This window comes from Neophocaena asiaeorientalis, unplaced genomic scaffold (assembly GCF_003031525.2).
Source record: "Neophocaena asiaeorientalis asiaeorientalis breed wild unplaced genomic scaffold, Neophocaena_asiaeorientalis_V1.1 scaffold226, whole genome shotgun sequence".
NCBI lineage: Eukaryota > Metazoa > Chordata > Mammalia > Artiodactyla > Phocoenidae > Neophocaena > Neophocaena asiaeorientalis.
In genome coordinates, this window is record NW_020173037.1 from 3,481,273 (window position 1) to 3,486,885 (window position 5,613).

The 5,613-nt window shown below is 43.5% G+C and overlaps 1 long non-coding RNA gene across 1 annotated transcript; it reads right to left on the reverse strand.

Annotated features, from left to right (window-relative positions):
- Positions 1 to 287: 287 nt before the first annotated feature.
- Positions 288 to 2,367, reverse strand: LOC112398235 (uncharacterized). The gene is made up of 3 exons (XR_003002956.1): positions 2,106 to 2,367; positions 1,407 to 1,553; positions 288 to 453 (listed from the first exon to the last, which is right to left on the reverse strand). It is a non-coding gene; the product is annotated as an uncharacterized LOC112398235 (long non-coding RNA).
- Between the last annotated feature and the right edge of the window lie 3,246 nt (positions 2,368 to 5,613).

The following is a 5,613-nucleotide window of genomic DNA, read 5'->3' on the forward strand; positions in this document are numbered from 1 at the left end:
TGTGTAACGGATTCACTTTTCTGTACAGCAGAAACTAACACAACATTGTAAATCAACTATACTCCAATAAAATTTTTTAAAAAAGAAGTAAGAATATTATAGTAGGGTTATTTTGAAGATTAAATTGAAGTTTGTATATAAAAATACTTTTCGAAGTACTGTATAAATATTAATTATTATGTTATGTAAAACAACAAATCACTTTTCCACATTCATGTCCTTTAAAAAGCAATACTTTTTTTTCTTTTAAGGAACCAACATACCACTTTAAATGTACTATGCAAGTCCATTATATCTGAAAATAAATCTACAGAAGAAACAATTTTTCTTTTTGGTGTATTACTCCAGGTTGTAGCAGTTTTGATAGTGTCACAATTTTAGGTCTCCTCCTTACAGAAAGTTCTTGCTCTAAAAGACTTGAAGACATTTGTAGATGCCTGGTTTAGAGAAAACCTACAGATACATGAAACAGTAAAATAAGAGAATTTGAAGATCATTTGAATTCAAGAAAGCTATTTATAAAAAAATTTAAAACTGAGGGAATGCCACTAGACAATTGAAGCACCTTTGAGAGCCCAGCTAATTGCAATTTAGAATGGAAAATATTTTGGAAACAGTATCTGCCTGGAAAATACAAATTCCCATCAATTAACGATTTAAAACCTTCTGTCTGAACAAAGGCCTTAGTATGCTAATAATATATGTGATACCAAAAAAGTCAATATTTTATTATATGGAAATATTTTCAATACATGGAAACTTGCGATCACAGCTCTTTGTCGATAGTGATGGGAACAAAAGGAAGATGGGAACTGGGGGGATTTGTGACAGCCAGAATTCCAAGCGTACTGGTCAAGTTAGAAGTCAGAATGAGTTGGGGGATGGGGTGAGCAGAATTTGGCCCAAAAGCCTGATCCTGTTACAAGACGAAGGGCGCCCCACAGGTCAGGGAGGGAGCCCACACCGTCTACAGGAAGAGTGCTCTGCAGCCTGTGTGTTGTCATAGCTGCAAACACTTTAGGTGAAGGACTGCAGCCTTTAGCTTTGGCTCCTGGTATCAGATGCCCCAAACCGACTATTAGAAACTTCGGTTTCTCCATGGGTAAAACAACAACAACATTGTGTGTGTGTGTGTGTGTGTGTATAGAAATTATACTGTATCACAAATATTATATCCCATATATTCTGTTATCTACATGATGCGTGGGAGTAGTTACAGCTAATAATATAGCTGGCATCAGAAGAAAGAATTCACATCGGTGACTTAGAAGCAGGTCACCGTAAGGTTACGTGACCCTAAGAGGTCCAGTGCTTTCCTCTTTGCCCCCAGTTCGCTCGCCAGGCTTCCCCTCCTGCCCAGACACTAGTCCCCAGCAGCGAAGCTGAAAGCGTTCATCCCCACTCACCGCCGCGGCCGCAGGTCTGACTGTCAAGGCAAACAACCCCGTTGTTCAGCAGCGGATAATGTCAATAAACGGCTCATTGTTGACTTGGTGCTTTTCAGTGGGAGAAGTTCGCATCCAATATCACTCTTATAATCCATTGAGTATCTCCTTTAAAAAAAAAAATAAAGAAAAAACTGGGGACCTAAAACGGCTAAGTGAGGAAGGGGCTGCGGGTTTAAGGCCGGTTCCCCCCCGGGGCGGGGGGGCGGCGGTGCTGAGGTCTGCAGCCCGGGGGGTGGAGTGGGGGGTCGGGGCTGGGATGCAGGATGCGGATGCGGTACCCTGCCTGGCGGGAAGCAGCTCCGAACTTTGGGAGCAATTTGAGGATAGGTTGATGTCTGAGGACCCGCATAATAAAAAGTGTGAGCTTGTATTTTTCATGACTTCGTTATTTATTTTTCTAGTGATTTTTTAAAAGTCGTATTTTAAAAATATCAACGGGTGACAGATTGGAAATAAAGGGAAAACCGGATCCTTCTGCACGGCTATTTGAGAAGCCCTGCTTTGGAGAACGGTTCATTCTGATCAGCATTTCAACTACGGAGTCATTTTCTCCGTAGAAGAGTGACCCCGGGCGTGATGGGAGGGGGTGGGGAACGGGCGCGGGTGCTCAGATCTCCCGCCTGTTTGCGGTGGGCGGTGGGATCTTTCTTAGTGAACCTGCAGGTGGCTGCGCAGAGATTCCTTCCTCCCAGCTCCTGGCTCCAGGTGAGCCAGTGGTCTCATCCCTTCAGCAAACACCTTCAAAGAGCCGGCTGCAGATACGAAGATTGGCCTTCTCCAAACACAGCGAGATCGTGGAGGGGGGAGGAGGTGAAAATCATATTCTTAATCACAAACAAACACAATTAACTGGCAACTGGATTAAGATACCTAATCAATCCAAATTATCTAGCGGCTCTTATAACCGTCACCCTTCTTCTGAAAGTTCTTAGTTACTTTGGGAGATAATGCTCTGTTAATGAAATATGTGTCCAGGGGGAACATTCCTCTTCTTAAAGCGACAGGATGAGGCTTCGATGAAAGCCATATAAACTCTAAGAGAAAAGCGTGTTCTCCAGAAAAAAGCCATGACAATGCACAAAGGCCAGTCAGCAGTCCAAGCGTCCACAGTTTTGGTCCCACTGAGGGCAGGGGGAATCCTGTGATGAGCTGTCTCGGACCATCTTTCATTCATTCAACAAACCTTGTTGAGGCCCTGTGATGTTCTGGGCAAAGGGATCCAGCAGTGCACGACACAGGTAACGTTTCAGGGAGCTAGCATTGTAATGCGGAGAGGGAGAGACAATAAACAGATAGATATACAATATGATGCCTGCTAAGAACAGTGCTTTAGGAAATTATAAACCAAGTGGGAGAGGAGAGTATGAGAAGTTTGTGGAGGCGGTGGCAGACACTGGCTATTTTAGGTAGGATGGTCTCCCAGAGTAGGTGTCCTCGGATGAGGGAGCTAGCCATAGGAAGATCTGGGGGAACTTGGTTCCATGCAGAGGGAAGAGAACATAGGAAAGAAAGAGCTTGGCATGTTTTAGAAGCAGCCAGAGGCCAGAATATAGCAGAGGTGGAAGAGAGCAGTGAGAGGTGAGAGTAGAGAGGTAGGAAAGAACCATTGTATGCGGGGTGTATAGGGGCTGCGCCATAATGGACAGGTATTTACACGTGATTGAACTGGCATTGGTGATTATATGTCATGTACGTGCACTGGAAATGTTCACTATTAAAGTGTACCCAAATCAAAGGCCAGGCAAAAGTTGGAAAGTATTTACTAATTATCTTTATAAATATCCTATTATAATTCATTCGTTAAATTGAATAAGTATTGGCAAAATCAAATTAGCAGAGGTCCTTGAACTACTGAAGACTTAAACTGCTCAAGAATTAAAGCTTCAGTCTGAACAACCATCCTGAAACTGAACTGGTATATTAGGTATGTTTTGTAAGTCTCACTACATACAATGCCCAAACCAGTTAATACACACACGTATGATTAATGTTTGTTAAAGCATTCACGCTTCAAGTCTTTGCCTAACCAGAGGCTGCCCCTTCTAGCTCTGGGATGTTTTATCATCACCCTTTCTGTAGAAATGACCCAGTAAGATTTTCCTGTTTTAGTTTCGGAAAAGGAGGAAAGACATGCCAAGGAGAGAGGAGCTTGGTAGGTGCCCTTGGCTGTCCATTGCAGCTGAACTTGGACCTGCTCACCGGCAGGGTTTCAGGAGCTGCCAGGGGTGCATCTCCTGGGCTCTGCAGACAGAGAGCAGCCATGGAGGGGGCAGTGTTTGGGGGTGCCGAGCCTGACTTGGAGGCTCAGGGGGTGGTTTTCATATTAATACAGAACTCTCTCTCACGCCAAAGATGAAAATGACTCATGGGAATTCAGTCATGCATAGAAGCAGTGTAAATTAGATTGGCCAACCTCTGAACTTGGGGCAAGTCATGAAATCTGACTTGGTATGCATGATTTTCTCCGTCTAAGATCACGGAGAGTAATGTGTGTGGGTGTGGCTGACAGAGGGGAGAGGCACCGTACTTACGAAGTATTTCCTCAAAGCTGCCACAAATTCTATGAACGCTTCTGGAAAATATTATTTAATCCTTACTCCCCTTTCTTCCTTATCGTTTTTAGCAAAAGAAAACCTACTAGGTCAAGCCAGTCTCTAGTTTTGCTCTAGCCATGACTGAAAGCCCAAGAAACACTTCTTGGTACAATCTTGTACTTTCAAAAGTGTGGGTGACCCCACCCCAAACAAACAAAAGTAGTGCCTTGGGTTTTTTTTGTCTTTAATTGACTCCTGAGGAATTTGCCAGCAAGGAAAGATAGTAAAGAAGGAGATTTTGATACTATAGTTTATGGTCACATTTTATACTTAAAATAATTTTACAATCAATTTAAATGAGTAATTATTATTTCTTTGCTTTGCTTTTGAACACGAAAACAGTGGAGCATTGCAGGAGATCTGCACAGAGGTGCTGGTGTGCCCGGAAACCAAGCAAGCAGGTGGGGTAGCTGGGAGACGGGTTACAGCCAGCAAATAACAGATACATTGAGAATAGTGGGAGACGGTTCCTTACTGTCGGAAAAGGGATTTAAAAATACGGAAAGGAAGCAGGCTAGCGAGAATTCTGAGATGTTGGATTGGAATTGGAGGTATCTTCAAGTAACTCATGGTTTTAATAGATATAGAAATAACTATAGATATATGTGTGTATGCACGCACACGTATGCATACGTTTCCTAGCTCTCTCTGCTGAGAGTATCTAGAAGCGATGATACCCCAGTACCAATGAGAACCCAGATTTTGGTTTCTAAACGCCGTCCTTCACTAAAAGATGCTCTTGACTCCTTGGACAAATGACTGAATCAGGGTTGAGGCAGGAAAAATAAAAGATGAGCCTGGAATATCTTGTTATGCCAAAAACTAAGGAAATAGTCAAAGGATGATAAGGACGTATCAAAAGGATACAGGAGCCATCTTGAAAGTTGCGCCACTGGCCAAATCAGTGACAAGCAGACCATCCAAACAAATAATATTAGTTATGGATGATAAACCACTGAATAAAGAAGGAATCCATGAGCCCATACTAATCTAAAGGAAAGGAAAACGTCCTTACGGTAGAAGGAACACATAAATACAGAGGAATGATGGGAATACAAAAGCACCACTCCTCACCCACGCAAGCAGATGCTAAGGCAGGGGGGTGGGGGCTTGATGAGGATATTAGCGTAATATAGAGCAGAGTTCTCCCTACAGAAAACATTTAACAATTGCACAGGGGAAAATGGTGGCTTGAAGCTGGAGAAACTGGACAGATACCAACCTGATCAGGGGGTCAAGGTGAACTCAGCAGTGACGATGCGGCTGACAGGCAGCCTCCCTTATCATGCCCTGGGAAGGGCACACCACCATGTCTGTGGTTTTCCTGCCAAGAATGCAGGAGCCCATACCAGACAGACTGGTCCTGGGACCCCATTGGAACGAAAGCCCCTCACTCTTTAAAACCATAAAGGAACTGTTTCAGATGCAAACCGAAAGAGACATGATATCTAAGGGCCATGTGTGATCTTGGATGGAGTGCTGGACCGGAAAGAAACAGTCTTTGTGGGAGCAGTTTGCAAGCTTTGAATTGGGCAGGTGGCTCAGCTGGTAGTGATGTATGGTAGGAATGT